This window comes from Pipistrellus hanaki (assembly GCF_964339955.1).
Source record: "Pipistrellus hanaki genome assembly, chromosome: 3".
Taxonomy (NCBI): domain Eukaryota; kingdom Metazoa; phylum Chordata; class Mammalia; order Chiroptera; family Vespertilionidae; genus Pipistrellus; species Pipistrellus hanaki.
This window is the reverse complement of record NC_140505.1, coordinates 152,364,021-152,383,189: the sequence shown is the minus strand read 5'-3', so window position 1 is coordinate 152,383,189 and position 19,169 is coordinate 152,364,021.

Genomic DNA, 19,169 nt, shown 5'->3' with positions numbered 1-19,169 from the left:
GATTTTAACATTTCCTCATCTAGTTACCTATATTTCAATAAATTCTTTAAAGATTATATTCATAATTTAAAATGACGCTTTGACTTTTTAAAATTCATTAATACACTTTAGAAATAGATGCTCAATTATATCCAGTATTGTTCAAAGTATGGAAAGTGGTTACTTTATACACTGCTTCTGGGAGCAGAAACTGTTTTTACAATTTCTGAGGTAATACGACAATATACATTAAAAGTCTTAAAACATGCAAATTGTTGACTCAACATTTCCAAATCTAATAAATTATTTTTCAAATAGACATAAGAACAGGTGCTGCCTGTGTCACGAAGAGGCTCCCCAAGCAGCGTAGAGGTTGGAGCAGTCACAAACCAGAGGGCCACCGATGACTGAAAAAGTGTGCTTGTTTTCTTTCAAATGTAAGTCAACATTTCAATTTTGAATGTTTCACATAGAAATTATGGGTTCTTGATCTTCCTAAAAATTCACAAGATTTGATATAGTGGGGCCAGACATGCCCTTGACCATGGGCAGTTGGAACTAAGTAGTGGCTCCCACTTTGAGACCAGGTTTATGCTAGCAGCTTCACCCCCCAACCCCTACTACTTCTATGCTTAGTCATTGCATTTATTTATCCCTACTTGGCTTTTGGATTTGCAGTTTCCAAGTTAAGGTATTTGCTGTTACGGAGCGAGTCCCCAAGAGATGAACCACCGAAGCCAATTTGATTAAGCCAGCAAGAATTTATTACAGATTCGAATTCGGGCTCAAACTGTGGCTGAGGCAGCAGCCGGCAAACACCCAGATAAGAGCCTCGATGGAGGGGCAGTCCCTCCAGAGCGCTCACACAAAAACACAGACAAACACACACCTACTGCTGCCAGTTAGACTCTCCGGATTGGGGTCCCTTATGGTCCTGGCTGGGGATCCCAGACAAATTCATGATCCCCAAGGACCACCAGGGAGCCGAGTCTGATGCAATAAACAAAAGAACCTTTTCCATGCTAGCATGGGCTGTCCCACTCACGCCGGCAGCATGGTGGAAGAGAGCGAATTTCGCCCAGTCCAGGGGTTTTACTCAGGTCGGTGGTGATGTCACTGCCTCGGCTAACCCTGATTGGCCCCTCAGGACAAAGAACTGGCCGTCCTTATCTGTTCCTAAATCCTAAAGACTAAATTCTAAAGACTGGGGACAGCCAGCAGGGTTGGTTCCCAGTCACACCCTGCTGAACATTGGAATGTGGCCCTATCTTGCCCATAATACAAAAGCAGAACTAAAGGTTATCTATAGTTTCTACCCCTGAAGCTACTGAGTCAGTGGGAGTCAATCTCCTGTAACTACACTATTGTTTAACCAAGTAATCGAAGGTCGAAGTCAGATAGCAAGGTTAAAATTCAAACAGCAGTTTTTACCCAAGTATGATTGCTACCATATTTCATTTGCCAATCAACCAAAGAAGACAGTTAAATCCCAGCTCATTTACCAGCAAATGTGTGATATGGTGTAGATTTGTACAGAAGGATTCTTCATTGGCCCCAGGTCCCAGGTCACTGACTTCTCCAGCAGTTTTATGATCTTATATGATCTTATATTGCCTAACCCAAATGGATTTACTTTTTGGTTTGGGGCCCCTGGAATTCTGAAGAGAAGACCTGGGAAAACTTCGCTGGTTAGTGGAACCTTCAGCTGATCAAATGCATTGCCTTCTTCTATCGTGAAAGTTCCTGGCTCACCTCATCGGATACTTTCCTAATTACTTTCCTTCATTTCATTATAGGTTTGCTTTGGACCGAGACCAGATCTATTAACTCTCCATTTCATCAGGAACACCCGCAACAGTTTCAGTCTGCCACTGCTTCTCCTTGAGCTATGAGCTTCTAGGCTGGGGATTTTTTCCCCCCAAAATAGTAACATAGCCCGATTTATATTGGAAATCTGTCAAATTGCATTAAACAGTTCTTGATTGAATTAGCGGTTTCCAAGCCTCCTTCTCACAGCTGTCACAGAGAAGAACTGCACAATCTGTTCAGCTGGTTCCAGGCAGGTGTTTTCATCTCGACAAAAGTTCCTTCTTTACACAAGCCTGTTTGGAGACTGAAGTTTTCCTTAGGAGGATTATGAGAGGAAATCAAGGAGAAGCATTGTTTTTCACACCAGCAATTTCACTTAGTGTTTATCAGTTAACACAAATGCTGTGAGTTATCTGCTTCAGAGCTCAGCAAAACTAAAACTATGGTTCCTGAACCATAGGGTGCAAGAAGGGGATTGATGCTGACCTCCATGAAATGAGATGCTTTTAAAAGAGACATGTAAATAATAGAAAGGCCTGATATTTCAGCATTGGTGTTCTGAGTTAGTATTTATATCTTCCAGTTTGATGATGGCTCATAAAGATATTTGGAGGAAACGATATTATGGTAAAGAATTGGACTTGGATGCTGAAATGAAATTAAGGAGCGAAAACAACTTATTTTACACATAAGGGAATGTATGTTCAAGGAAGTTAAGGGACATGCTACCAGACACACAAAGGCTAAAGGGAGGGCCAGGGTAAAAATTCTAATCCTACACATTCAGGTCATCATATAAATGATGCATCATTTAAAGTGTAAAACTCCTGTCTTCTAAAATCAAGAAAGGACCATCAGACATGTACTGTACACACAAACACACGCACACACACACACACACAAACACACACACACACACTGAAACAAACACCTCTTCCAGATTAACAAGCCCGGGTGAGAATGTATTAACCAACAAACTCCAATGTGTCCATCAGAACCACTCACAGGAAAAGAAGCAAGGCCCATTCAAAAGTAAGTGAAAAGTTAACTTTGAAAGAAGTATCTTAGAAATAAAAATGATCATTAGTTATAAAAAAAGAAAAGCAAAACAGTAGATTTAGCATTTGAGAAGTGGCAGTTTCTACTTGATGAGACTAGTGAGTTTGAATGTGAAGTATTCTTATAGGTCAGTTTCTGTGAGCTGAGAAGGTCCTAGGAGGAGCCAAAATTAAGTGGAGGATCTGGGAAAATCAAAAGAAAGGAACCCAGCTACAGAGGCTGTAATGGAAACTTCTCCAAAGAGATGGCCAACAGACATATAACAAGATGCTCAAGTCACTAATCATCAGAGAAATGCAAATTAAAACCACAATGAAATATCATCTTATACCTGTCAGAGGGCTATAATCAATAAATCAACAAACAACAAGTGTTGGAGAGGATGTGAGGAAAATGGTACTCGATTGCACTGTTGGTGGGAATGCAGATTGGGGCAGCCACTATGAAGAGCAGCATGGCTGTACCACAAAAAATTAAATATAGAATTGCCTTATGACCCAGTGATCCCATTTCTAGGTATATATTTGAGGAAACCCAAAACATTGATTTGAAAAAATTATATGCACCCTAATTTTATTGCAGCATTATAATTGCCAAGATATGGAAGCAACCCAAATACCCATAAATAGGCAAATGGATAAAAAAAAAAAAAGTGGTGGTACAAATTTACATTAGAATATTACTTGGCCATAGGAAAGGATGAAGTCTTACCATCTGTGATAGCATGATGGACCTACTAGAGGGTATTATGCTAAGTGAAATAAGTCAATCAGAAAAAGACAAATATCATATGATTTAATTTATATGTTGAATCTAAAGAAACAAAATGAGAAACAGACTCACAGATACAGAGAACAGACTCATAAGTAGAGAGAACAACTTGCCAGAGAAAAAAGAGGGTTTTTTTTTTGTTTTGTTTTGTTTTTTTGTTTGTTTGTTTTTGTTCTTTTTTGGTGAGGGGTTGGGAGAGGTGGGGGGGAGAAGTAGGTGAAAAAGGTGAAAAGATTAATAAGTACAAATTGGTAGTTACTAAATAATCATGGTGATGTAGAGTACAGCATAGGGAACATAATCCTTAATATTGTAACAATATTAAGGATTGTTACAATATTAAGGATTGTAACATTGTAACCTGCCAGGCAGGTACTGGAAATATTGAAAAGAACATTTTGTATAGTACATGATTGTCTAATCACTATGCTATACACCTGAAACTAATACAAACTAATATTGAATATATACAATAAATAACCAATGTGCCTAAATTAAAGGGAACTGAAAACAAATAATGTAAAGGAACCTGGCTGGTATGGCTCAGTTGGAGTTTCGTCCCATCTATGGGAAGGTCATGGTTTTGATTCTTGGTCAGGCCAGCACATACCTCGGTAGTGTGTAGTAGGCAACCAATCAATGTCATTCTCTCTCTCTCTCTCTCTCCCTTCTTCCCTCTCCAAATCAATTTTTAAAAATGAATGAATGAATAAATGAATAAAAGGAGCCCAGCTATAAAGGTTAGATTCAGAAAACTTCCCAGGTGATACAAAGATTCTCAGCTGGGGTGCTTTGCAAGCATCAGATAACAATGTCCAACCTGGGGAACTGAGACTGTCAAAAGAGAAATTCTAGATGTAAGTTATCTTCATAATTTAGGAAAAGAGGACATTTTGTGAGGGAGCCCCCCATTTGTGCAGCAGCTGTGGGGCAGGGTCCAGTCTGGGGAAGCAAGGCTGGCAGGAGGAAGAGCAGAGGTCCAGTCCTCTGGAGGGATTAGAGTCCTGGAGGGAGGAGTTACAGAAACCACTTGTGGATGCATCCTTTGGCCATATGGATAGAGGCGGAAGATGGAATAATTCTAAGAAAGTTATTAAGTGATAGATTGACAATCCAAGAATGGCTCACTGAATCATGCAGGTTTCATGATTTTTACAAGTGCTGATAAACCCCAGATTATAGGATAATTGCAAGTATTAAATAAGATATCAAATATAAGATGGCTTAAGTAGTTCCTGATCCACAATAGACCTTCAATAAATGTTAGTTCACCCTGAAATAAGGGCACATATAAATTTCCATTAGCCCTACATTTTTATCAACATACACACATTCATCTAAAGTAAGTTGTTCTATGTACATTTCTTCATGCAGTATTTATTCATGAAACAATATAGTGAGAGATTTGAGCTCATTGAGATACAGACATGAAATAATTTTATATATTTTAACAACTGCACAAAAATCCTTCATTCTAGCTATGTAAGCTATTCTCTCACTTAAGAACAGAGATAGAAATGCTTATCTTAAGAAAGTAGGACCGAGGTGAAATGGGTGACTGGAGGTTAGGAAAAGTTCCCTGAGAGATTATTGCTTTTCTTTACAAGCTCTTCTAAAAAAAGATTTGAGGGGTTAGCAGTATACATATAGTTCTGTGCTGAAAAGAAAAAAGTTGACATGGTAGAGGCTTAGCCTGATTCGGCTAAGCACAAAAGACATTAAAAATTTTTAACAAATCCCTTGGCACTGCTGATAGTTAATATTATATACAAATCAATATACACCAAACTTTAAAAATTTATTTTCTAAATCCTTTATTATAAACTGCATATAATAACACATATATGAGTATATGTATGTACATATATATAAAACACATGCTTTTATTATATATATATATATATATATATATATATATATATATATATATATATATATGCTTGTCAATTATAAGTTTCGATAGTTTAACCTACTGGTAGCCCAGCATATGAAGAATACATAACTGCATAATCTGTCCCTCATTTAGTTACTCAGCCTCTTTTATTGCAAACTGTGTGCTCTGCTCTTCTTTCTGGCCTCAGCAAGCTGCTTCCATGCTCTCCAAGGTGCCATGCTCTTTCACATCTCCCTGCTTTTCCAACACCACTTCCTTTGCCTGGGGTAGACTCTGCTTGGCAAATGTCTCATCTTCTTTCAAAGGTTATCACATGCCATTTTCTCATTAAATACTTTCCTGGATCCAGGCTTTGGGATCCTGGTTCATTCTGATCTCTTTCCCATTAATAAGAGAGTTTGTGATATAAGACATCACAGAACCCCTACAATGGTATTCATAAGGCTTGGACTCATCTGTCCCAGCAGCTGGACATCTTCAGTGTGTTTAAGAGTCTTCCAGTTTGTACTATGTCATGGTGGTCTTGTCAAATGTAGAGAAATCACTTGCTCCTGATGTCATTTGAATGTTAATAAACTAGAGGCCCGATGTATGAAATTCATACAAGAGTAGGCCTTCCTTTCCCCAGGTCCCTCTGGCACCTAAGACCCAGGCTTCCCTCACAGCCCTGGCTTCTTCCACTGTTATTATTATAGACTAGAGGCCTGGTGCACGCCAATTTGTGCACTCTGAGGGATCCCTCAGCCCAAGCCTGTGCCCTCTTGCAGTCTGGGACCACTTGGGGGATGTCCACTTGCCAGCTTTGGCCCACTCCCTAATGGTGTTTAACCTACTAGCAGCCCATCCTATGAAGAACTGCATAACTGCATAATATGTCCCTCATTTAATTACTCAGCCTCTTTTATTGCCAACTGCATCCTCTGTTCTTCTTTCTGGCCTCAGCAAGCTGCTCCATTTTTCCTAATGGAATGGGCCTAAGCTGGCAGTCAGACATCCCTTTGGCAGCCCGGGATCCCTCAGAGGATGTCAGACTGGCAGATTAGGCCTGCTTCCCAGAAGGAGCAGGCCTAAGCCACATCTGGGCATCCTTAGCACTGTCACAGAGGTAGGAGAGGTTCCTGCCACTGCTGCTGTACTCCCAGCCATCAGCCCGGCTTGTGGCTGAGCAGAGCTCCCCCTGTGGGAGCGCACTGACCACCAGGGGGCAGTTCCTGTATTGAATGTCTGCCCTTGGTGGTCAGTGTGCATCATAGCAACTGGTAGTTCCCCATCGTTCTACCATTAGGGTCAATTTGCATTGTATCCTTTTATTATATAGGATTCTCTGTTAACTATTTGGGCAGGGACCTGTACTGATCTCTACTGTATAGCCTTATGACCCAGTGATTCCACTTCTGAGTATATATCCAGCAGTTGCTAAGCCAGTGTGTAGCCCTTAAAACATCCCTCTACCATCTCTGCTGCATGCCTTTTCAAGGCTAAAAGGATGAATGAACAGAATAACCGAAGGATATATGCAAAAGAGCATGTAAAACAATGGAAGGGCACAACCACTTTCAGCAACCCAACCAGCTTCCTCTTTTATGGAGAAAGCAAAATAAAATCTTTGTCAGAATAGGACTTATTTTCTGAAAAACATTCAAGCACCTATGAGGCTAGAATAAACACTTGTAAAGAAAGAGCAAATGGAGATTAGAAGGCAAGGCGAGGAGACCTGGGAAATGATGTTAATTGCTCTGATAATAATTTGATAACGATACCCCCAAGATTACTCCATAATAGCTTCGCAAAAACTTCTCCCCCAGGACTTCTTTCTACCAAATGACAAAATTGTTGCTTTCAATAGTTCTGCAATTGCAACCATTTCTAAATATTTGCTTGGAATTGCACATTAATGGCCCCAGGTTTGTATTCATAACAAAATGCAGGGCAAGCCAGATGGGATTCTATTTGCAGGAGGCATCCTTCTTCCATTTTGGATTGCTGTGGTGAGAGATAACTTCCAAACAAGTTAGGTTTTCAGCTTCACTTACCTTCCTCCATCCACTCTCTGCTCCCCTTCTCATCCATCACCTGGTGTCAAGGGAGAGGTCTGGAAGTGCAGTGATGGAGTGGCTATTTCAGAAAAAGCACTTAAGCTTTTATCTATTTGCAAGTTGTGATATCAAGTCACAAATGTAAAAGGGAAATGAGTGACTATATTTTGTTTCATTTTATCTCGGAGACAATATTACTTCTTATTCTACAATGTCTAATACATTCTTTGGAATAATTTTACAATTTTTTTTTTAGGACATGAAGTTTCACTGGTTACCCTGAGAAATGTTGCTTGTTATCTTCAGAACAGCTATATCCTGTCCACTTTTCTTTTGACTTTCCTCCTTGTTCTCCGGTAAGATTATAAAGTGTTTAATATTATCTAAGTATTTTTTATTCCCGCTGGCCCTGTTATTAATAGGTACAGCACCTTGCTGTCTTCCTTTCCCATTCTGTTCAATATTTGTACTTCTGTAATACTTGGGCTGAAAGTGGCTCATTTCAGTATTTTATAGGATGTATCAATTTTGTTAAATTCACTTCTAAAATAATTTTGGGGCAAAAAAATATAAATCTGTGGATATCCAATATTGATAAAGACAAAAAATTAAAAAACACATTTTGAAAAACATTTATTTCAATGACCATTTCGTCTGACATACATGATCAACATGGGCAGAAATGGCTCCTTCCTGCCTCAGAGATCTCCCTGGAAAATTTATGTCTCCAGGTATCATCAGTGTCACACATCTGCAAAGTACAACATGACATGGGACACCTTCAGGGATCTGAAAGGGTCCCATACTCTTCCAAATGCTTGTCTCACCAGTTCCCCAAGGGTTTAAATTCTTCTGCTAAAAGCTATGTCCTTAGTTTCAGAAGAAACAGTTATGTTTAAATTTTAACTAACCTGATAAGAGAAGTGGACTAGCTAAAATGAAAAGATACAAAAAATTAATCTCTTTTTTTCTGAGGTAAAGTTTGAGGAAGAGAGAAGTCAGGGGTATTGCACAGTTGCAACGGCCTCAATGGCAGGACTTTCACACACGAGAAATGACACAAAGCGTGTCTAGAAATGGTAGAAAAAATTGTTCACTATGTAATATTTTGTTATATGTGTGATTTTTAGAATTCATTGCAGGACATATTTAAGATTTTATTTCAGTAGGTTTTCCATTTGTTTTCTTTTTTAACTAAAAATAAAACATTGAAATGGACCAAAAACCACCAAGTGACTTCAGTGGTGTCCTGAGCTCATGTGTCCTTGGCTTTTTCCCCCTTTTTATGATTCATTCTTTCCTCCAAAGAGAATTATTTTCTTCACATCAGAGATAAACATTTACCAAGCACTATTAAAGGTGGTAGAGTTTTTAGAAAAAAATACAACATCTCACATAGCTGGTTGGCTTGGTTGTTGAACACTGACCCATGCATCAAGAGGTCATCAGTTTGATTCTAGGTCATGGTATATGTTCAGGTTGTGGAATCAATTCTGACCAGGGTGCATATTGGAGACAACCAATTGATATTTTTCTCTTTCTCTCTCTCCTTCCTTTTTGTCCCTATAAAAATCAATGGAAACAAAACATATCTTTGTGTGAGGATTTAAAAAGAAAAGAATAAACCCAGTTGTGCTGACACTTACAAGGTACACTAGAAGATATTAGAGCAATGTCTTAAAATTATTAAAGAAAACTACTTCAAAACTTACACATCTACATTCAGCTATATTATCAATCAAATATATGGACAGACTAATTATAGTCTTCAGAGGTACGAGATCTCAGAATTTTACCTCTCATTCACCCTTTTTTTGAAAGTTAATAGAGGATGGGCTTTATTAAATTAAAGGTATAAATTGATATAGAGGAAGTCCTAGGACCCAAAATATGGAGGGCCAAAGGGAAGAAACAGGATAAAGAGAATCCCTAGGTGTTCTGTGAAGAGAAGCGCCAGAACAACAGAGGTATAGCAGCCTAAAAAGCCACGAGCCCAGATTTGTCAGGCAGACTGAGGCCTCCAAGAGGAATGGATTCAGCATAAAGGGAATAATGAAAGAAAAGGACTAATGACAAAAGGAGGAGGACGTTGAGGAGAAGAAATATATAATAAGGCAAAACAGTACTTGCACAGTCCCAATGAATATATATTTAATAAAGTGAATTACATCTTTAGTGCAATGATTTGGACAGGCAAATAAAGCTAGGTATGAAGAGTGATACACAAGAATTAAATCCTCATTTACTCTTGAAGGAAGTCGATAACTAGTCTCTGCACTGGAGCATTATAAATGAACAGTTACATATGTTATTTTTTACTAAGGCGGGAAACACTAGAACAGCTACAATTTAGAAGTGATAGTCCCTGTAAGGCAACATAAAATACATTGAAATGGACCAAAACCACCAGGTGACTTCAGTGGTGAATTTTGCATTGCTTAGTCAGGGGTGGGGAAACTTTATTCTTCCAGGGGCCATTTGGATATTTGTCACATAATTCTCGGGCCATACAAAATTAGTCAAATATTGGTCAAATATTTAATTAACTCACCCTTAATGCCTTGGCAGGACCAGATCAAATGATTTCGTGAGCCTTCTATGGCCTGTGTTCCCTATCCCTATAGCTAGACGTTCCCTATCCCTAACTTAGAGCATATCATTTCAGTTTATAAGATTCTGTAGGATTCCATAAGATGATGTTCTACCCTTTATTGACTTTCAGTTATTATATACCCTTTCCGACAAAGACAGAAGTAGCATCTAGTAATGCAAACAATTTCTTTTTTTCTTTTTTTTCTTTTTTTAAATATATTTTATTGATTTTTAAGAGAGGAAGAGAGAGAGATAGAGAGTAAGAAACATCAATGAGAGAGAAACATCTATCAGCTGCCTTTTGCGCACCTCCCGCTGGGGATATGCCCGCAACCAAGTTACATGCCCTTAATTGGAATCGAACCTGGGACCCTTCAGTCTGCAGGCCGACGCTCCATCCACTGAGCCAAACTGGTTTCGGCAATGCAAATAATTTCTGATGATCTTAAGCATATGTCTGGTTTGGGAATTCTCCACACCGATTTCCTCATTAATTAATGAGTTAAATCTTTGATATATGTTCATTTTATATATTCGTGAAAATCATGATTTTACAAATTTTTGAAAATTATTCTTTAGCATCTCTGGGAGTGGCCATTAGAGATTGGAAGAAGTGAGGTACACTTCTCTTTTCCATTGCACGCCTTTTGCTACTGTTTGATTTTCTAACAAAGTGCACATCATTTTAGTAAAGATAACAATTAAATTCTTAAAATAAACTTTCAATATCCATCACAGAAATTGAAATATTAAAAAATGATGAGAATTGTGTAAAATGCTTAGTATTCCTGAATGGAGGTAATTTTTTATGTACAATGGGAAGAAGCAATGAAATAGAGAATAAGGCAGGAGAATGAAGTTAAGAAAATCAGAAACATCAGGACACTCGATGCTTCTTAGGAAAAGCACACACTTCAGGACACAGTGCTCAACCAATCTAAAATTGTGCCAAAGTCAAAGCTTATGAAAAGTCTCATATATTTTGCCATTTAGTCTTCCCAAAACTAAAAAATAACCCCTGTACCGACTTTCCTTGTCTCATCCTCCTGCAAAAAATCACTACCCTTCTCTTCACTCCAGATCCTCTTGAATGCTTCCTTCCTTTCCACTCTGGTGCATTGTTTTTTTCACCCACTCTTAGTTATATCCCCTGTGACCCTGCATCTTCCTTTATGAACCTCAGACACTGTCTTTTTAGCCTTCCAAACTCCCCACACAGTGTACACCCACAGAACACCATCTGGCAATTGCCCAGCAAAGGAAATGGGGGGCATGAACTATACATCAAAAGACGATCTTCCACCACATTGTAGAGTAAAAATGCCCGCAGGACCCAGTACAAAGTGTATGGTCATTTTGTCTAACAAAATAAAAGGTATGCAGGGCAAGAACTGTATCTTCTCAATTAAATTGTGTACAGCACAAAATATGTCAACAGTGCTTGATCAATAATAATTAATTCCATTCACAGTGAAAGTATGAAGCATATTCCCAACCAAAGGAAAGAAGCAGAATAGCATGGACTCCCGTCTCAAAGAATGTATTTCATAAATTATCTGATTTTGGAATACAGTTTTTGACAAATGCTTCCCAAAAAATAGATCTTAAGCAATTTTATCTATCTACAGTAGTTTGCACTTTATAGGGCTTTTTTTTTCTTTTTCTTTTTTTAAGGAGTTTGCTTATCTGACAACTTTGCCAGAGTCCTAGTTAAAAATGTGCACTTCACATTCACTCCCAGTGACATCAAGAGATCCAAATCTTGTTTTCTCGTTCTTTTCCTTTCAGGGATCAGTGGCAGTCATTTTTGAGGTCAGTACTTTCCATCCCAGATAAGCCAGAGAAAGAGAATTGTTAAGTAAGAGCACCCGCCCTGCATGGGAGCTTTGTTTATAAACAGAAAATGAGGAGCCCCAATGAGGATATTTTAAAATGGCAAATGGCTGACCTCAAAGTCTTTCCAAGAGTCTGACTTAGAGGCAGGCTATCTAACACCAGCAGCACAGCGCGAAGCGTCAGTAAGGAAGACGCTGGAGAGACAGCTGTCATCCTGTGAAACCTGGAATGGGGGCGAGGGTGGTGCCTGCTCAGGGACCAGCACTTCTAACAGGGACGGGGTTCCTGCAGTTCAAGTTCTGCTTCCTTTCTTCATGTACAAAAGATGGACGAGCTGTAGTAAAAATCCTCCTAACATTTTCCTCTGAAGAAAATGACTTTGTGTTGTCTAATTATTCTTTAACTGCCTACATACCCTCAGAGTCTATTGACCTATTTTCAGGAACTAAATGGGGACTTGGACATTTTTGGTGATAATAACACCCAACTCGGAGGGTTGCTGTAAGAATTAAATGAGTTTTCCCACATGAAAATGTGTTATGCCTACAAAGTGTTTTATCAATTTTAGCCATCATCATAATAATTATGATTATTGAGCTACAGTCACTTAATAGATGATATAGAAGATTGTATTTTTCACACTTCACAATTGTGGGATACATGGAAAGTAATATATGTAGCTAGTATTGAAGTAAGGCCATGGTTTAAAAGCTAACTATGAATACTTTATTAAAATAAATCCTTGCCGAAACCGGTTTGGCTCAGTGGATAGAGCGTCAGCCTGCAGACTGAAAGGTCCTGGGTTCGATTCCGGGCAAGGGCATGTACCTTGGTTGCGGGCACATCCCCAGTAGGGGGTGTGCAAGAGGCAGCTGATCAATGATTCTCTCTCACTCACCGATGTTTCTAACTATCTCTCATCCTTCCTCTCTGTAAAAAAATCAATAAAAAATAAATAAATAAAATAAAATAAAATAAATCCTTGCTAAAATTAAAAATATAAATTGGAAAAATATCTCAGTAAACAGACAAATATTAAATAAAGGGGGCATACAAGTTGTTAGGAAATGTTACTAAAGTTCCAATAGGTAAATCAACAGAAAACATAATATAAAAATCTATATCTAACGCCAGGACGGGTTTGGCTCAGTGAATAGAGCGTCGGCCTGCTGACTGAAAGGTCCTGGGTTCGATTCCGGGCAAAGGCATGTACCTTGGTTGCGGGCACATCCCCAGTAGGGGGTGTGCAAGAGGCAGCTGATAGATGATTCTCTCTCATCGATGTTTCTAACTCTCTATCCCTCTCTCTTCCTCTCTGTGAAAAATCAATAAAATATATTTTAAAAAATCTATATCTCACAATTAAGCATATAGATGCAACTAAAACTGGGTTAATAACTAAAATCATATTTTAATGATACACTCAAGATTTACAAGGTACAAATTGGTACACATGCATTGCTACAAAGCATATAAATTATCATAACATTTTAGAAAATAATTTGATAATTTCATCAACACTTTTATAACTGATAATTGCATTATGAAAAATATATGCTAAAAATCATTCAAAAGAATTTTTTAAATACCAACATGAATATGTGTGTGTTTCTGTGTGTGTGTGGGAGAGAGAGAGAGAGTGACAGAGAGAGAGTGAGAGAGACAGAGAAAGAGAGAGAGAGAGAGAGAGAGAGAGAGAGAGAGAGAGAGAGAGAGAGAATGTATATAACACTATTTATTATTAAAGAAAAATGATAGAAAAATGATAGCCAACAGAAATATTTTTAGTTCATACAATATCTACCTGACTCAAGGTTCTGTTGTATTAAAAACGATGATTCAGAAGATTACACTTTGTATGATTATCTTATATTATTAGAGGAACAGGTGAGTTACAAAATCATATCACACTATGATTGGGCAATATATCTATATAAAGATAAAATAAATTCCCCAGATGAAGCTATTTCACTAGGAACTCAAAGTTGATACAATATTCTTTTATGGGTCTTTTATAAATACAGAAAATGTTGAGAAAAATAATGCTCTGTCTTATCAGAAAAGACTAAAGGGGGTGTTTATTTAAAGAGAACTATATTAAATATATTTTCATTCACATGATGAACTAAACACAAAAATACAGGGGAAATTAAAACAACAACAACAAAAAAGAAACCCTCGTACCAAGTTGGAAATGATTCTAATGAAGATATTCATGTTAGTGGGAAGTAGTTGAATCACTTTTTAGCTTCCAGCTAATGAATTCACGGTCATCCATGAAAATCTCTGGGAACAGGTTTACTCTGTGCTGTTCCAGCACTAGAGGTACAAACCCCAGTCCCAGCCAGCCAGCAGATTTATCATGCTACCCAATGAGAAACCCAACATTCAGTGGAAACCAAACAACACCACAAAAACAGTGCACACATATGCACTCATTGTAGCTCTGTAATCGCATTGTGCTGAAAGGAAAACATATTCAATTAACGTTTGTGAAATAATCACTGGCTCTATTGTGCAAATTCATGTGTGGAAAAGCATCCAGTAATCAGAAATCTCATTGATGACTCAATATTCTTTGTCTTCACAAATATTTAAACCCAAACTTGGGGCCCCTGGGTGAATATAAATTGGCTGTTTCTTTTCGATCATTTGGTCCTATTCAGAGTCTGAAACATGTTCTTCATTTACAATGTGTTTAAATCTAATATTAGAAAATCCTCCAGTGCCTTGTGTTTACCTTAATTTATGTTTTTAATATTTCTTTAATGCTTTTCTAAAGCAATGCTCATGTTTAGACTAGGAAACACAAATACCACACATTGAAACTAAGTATGGGTAAGAGAAACAGTTTGGAATCTAATATATTACTAAAGCATTATTATGAGAAAGAACAGACAAACTAAATAGATTAGAAAAATTAAAGCACTAATTTTGAGTCTCATTATTTATCTAGAAAAATCAGAAAGTAAGTAGTGTAATTCTAATGCTTGCACATTTAATTCACTGCTGAAACCACTAGTTGAAAATATGAAATTTCATGGGGAAAAGCCAACTGCAGTTTAGTCTTGTGTAGATAGAACTATTAGCTGATCTTTGTTATGACATCATTAAAACAAAATAAAAATTGTGCCACTCTAAAAGATCTGCATTTAATTATATTGTGCAGGGTATGTCCAGCAAAATAAGGTAGAGATTGTTTGTGCCCTTTTTAAGACATAAACAACAGACATTTTTTTAGTTCTCTTATGTATGTAAGGAAACAATTTTGTATAAGATATGGGTCTGGTCCCAATCAACTTAGAAAGCTAGAATAGCCCAGGAAGCAGTATTTTGAAAAATAAAGGAATTTTGGCATGTGATTCATGCCACATACGTGGGACTTTGGGATAGCTGTTTAACCTCTCTAAGCCATAGTATCCTCATAGATTAAAAAAAAAAAGATGATAATAATACCAGATTGGTTTTGAAGATTAAATGAAATAATATGTGTACATTCATTAACCAAAAAGTTAACAGATGCTAGTATTAATAACATATAATAATCAAGTATGATAATCAAATTACTAATTGAAACAATGCAATTATTATTAACATAGGGGCAGTCATCTTATTTGTTGGAGTGATTGTTAATTTGCATATTACTCTTTTATTAGATATGATAATCTTAAACATTATCTTTTTAAAAATATATATTTTTATCGATTTTAGAGAGAAAGGGAAAGGGAGAGAGAGAGATAGAACCATCAGTGATGAGAGAGAATCATTGCTTGGCTGCCTCCTGCTCTTCTCCTACTGGGGATTGAGCCCACAATCTGGGCATGTGCCCTTGACTGGAATGAAACCCAGGACCCTCCTGTCCACAAGCCAAACCAACTAGGATAACATTGTCTTATTAATATCTTATTTATACCATCTTAAACATTTTCTAAAAATTCTCATGGTAGATAATTTGCCTTGTTCTAATGTTATTAATTAATTTATTATTATTACTTTTTGAATCCTCACCCGAAGATATTTTTTCCACTACTTTTTAGAGAGAGTGCAAGGGAAGGAGGGAGAGGGAGAGAGAGAAACATCAATGTAAGAGGGTCACATTAATTGGTTTCCTTCCACAGATACTGAGACCAGTGTTGGGGATTGAACCTGCAACCCAATTATGTGCCCCTGACCAGGAAACCAACCCCTGACCCTTCTGTTAGTGGACCGATGCACTAGTCATTTAGAAACACCAGCCAGAACTGCCTTATTTTAATTTTCACCATAAAATTACTGCACAATAAAATTATTACACTGAAAAATCCTCAGTGTAAAAAATTCAGACAGTGCAGAAATATATGTACCTATAATAAACTAGAGACCTGGTGCATGAATTTGTGTACCAGTGGGGTCCCTTGGCCTGGCCAGCAATTGGGGCTGATCAGGGTTGTCTTGCCCAGTCCCCGATTGGGGCCAGCCAGAGGGAGGTTGGCCGACCACAGGAGGTTTCTTGTGGGAGCACACTGACAAACTGGGGGCAGCTCCAGCACTGAATGTGGTCAGTGCACATCATAGCTACTGGCCAGTTGTCCGGTACTGGCCATCCAATAGTAATGGTCGCTTAGGCTTTTGTATATATAGATTGTTGAAGTCCTACAGTTTTCATTTTTCATATTTCTCCATCCTTCCATTGTCTTTCCAAGTCATCATTTAATTTGATCTGGGACTATCCTGCTTTTCTTCATCCATGTATGCTTGTTTATATGTGCATATCCATGTAAACAAGCATACATGTTTTATTTTGTTTTTATGTAAATGATTAATTTAAAAATCCTAGAGTGTTACATAAATTATAGACAGCATAGTTTACTTCCTTTTTCTGAGCATTTGAATTATTGTGCATTTTTTAACAATTTAATGAAGGCTGCAGTGAAAGCCATTGTAGAAATATTACTGTGGATGTGGCATCTGTTCTAAAATGGATACCTATAAATAGAAAAGCTTAATAGGAGATTTTAAGAATTTTTAAAATTTAATTGGTATTATCAAATTACCCTTGGGAAGGCTATAAAAATGTGTAATTTACACACCTACCAGCCATGCATGAGGAATACATATTCCTCATACACTTCCCAACACTGTATGTTTATTTATTCATTTTAATGAAGAACTGCTGCACAACTATTAGTGCTGAGTACAGGCACATTGCATCTTCCTACAAAAGCTTACATTCTAGTAGTATGAAACAGACAATGAGAAATACACATGGAAATGAGTAAATAATCTATACTAAAAAAAAACCTATGTGATCATCATGCCCTCACACTGTGGTGCCCTCATGCTGTCACAATCCATTACCAAGAAGCTTCATGCATAGCGGGTGTGCTCAGGTGGGCGGAGCTGTGTGTGCAGCGAGGTGCGTGCAGGTGGGTGGGGACTTGATGCTGCATGCGTGCTGCAAAGGAGGGTCCTGCCGGCTCCAGTGGCTCTGCATGGTGAGGCCTGGGGGTCTGCGGCTCCAGCCTACCTTTTTGGGGCAATCCACCAAGGATCCCCGGATGGGTGGGCAGAGCCTATCTTTTTGGGGTGATTGATTGTAGGGCTCCCACACTGTGAGAGGGCATAGGCAAGGCTAGGGCACCCCCCCCCCCCCCCAATCCCCAAGCACATAAATTTCATGAGCCGGGCCTCTAGTTCTATATAATAAAAGCCTAATATTATAAGTGTCCAGTCATCTGGTAGGCCAGTCAAAGCATAATATGCTAATGATATGCTAAGGCCACTCAACTGCTCACTATGACATGCACTGACCACCAGGGGGCAGATGCTCTGACAAATAGGTTAGCTTGCTGCTGGGGTCTAGCCAATCAGGACTGAGCGAGATTGGCTGGACATGCCCTGGAGCCCTCCTGTGGTCCCTCCCTAGCTGGTCAACCTCCCACTTCCCTCCCTGGCCCCTATTGTGTACTGGTGGGGTCTCTTGGCCTGGCCTGCACCCTTTCACAATCCAAGCTGAGAAACCCCCTCCATCCCCCAGTGCACAATTTTGTGCACTGGGTCTCTAGTATTGTATATTAAAAGATAAGTACTATGGGGGAATAAAGTAGGATGAGAAATTGTGGGGTGTGAAGGACTGTAATTTGAAACAGGGTGGTCAGAATAGATCTAATCAGAAATATGACATTTGAGCCATATCTTGGACAATGTAATGAATTAAATGAATCTATAATTTAGATGAAGTGTTCTATTATTTTCTGACTTCCAAAGTTGTTGACAATAACCATTTGATACTGTTCCCATCTCACCCAACCCCCAACACATACCTCCTTCTTCTTTTGCAGTTTTTCTTCAATTTGTAAATCAACAATATCTCTAAGATACATCTTAAAATATTCATGATTTTAAATTATTTTTTCCCTGTGGTTATATGGGTTCTTTCAATCTGCAGATTTTTATCTTTCTTCACTTAAGAACAGTTTTATTCCATTGTCATTGGTTATTATTCTTTGCAATTAGTCCTATATTTCTGCATGTATCTCCCTTTTTTCAGTAGACATTTTGTTCCTCGCTTCAAAGGTTTTATTTTCTGTCTTCTGTCTTTGGAAATGTAAACTCTGAGTTTGCTACTTTATCGTATCCTAACATAGCCCATATTTTTCTCTCTCTCTTGGATTATTTTTTCATTTTGATGTCATAAATCTGTGTGGAATTGTTTCAGATACAGTCTGTGAATGCTAAACTATCTAAGGTTTTCTAAAACTAACTTTATTATTATCCTTCATGTCTGAATAATACTATGGTTGTTTATTGAATTTTAACTTAAAAATCATTTTCTTTCTGTTTTTAAAGAATATTATCCCATTGACCTACAAACCAACCTTTAATCATGATAATATTTATTGCAAGTTTACAAAGTACCTGGTTACTATGCATTGTTCTCTAATAGACATCATTTAATACTTAAAAGTAAACAATAAAATAAGTCTGTATTATCTACTTTATAAGTAAGAAAAATAGAAAGATTTGATTTTTAATTATTTTATGATAAGAAAGTGACACAATTGGAATTAAAACCAGTGTAGTCTGATACTAGAAGTCACATTCTTGATAACAATTTGATTTTGGCTCCTTTGTAGGTAAGCTGACTGCCAAAAGATTTAAGATTTTCTTTGTATCTTTCAAGTTTTGAGATTTCAACACTTTTCCTGCTTATA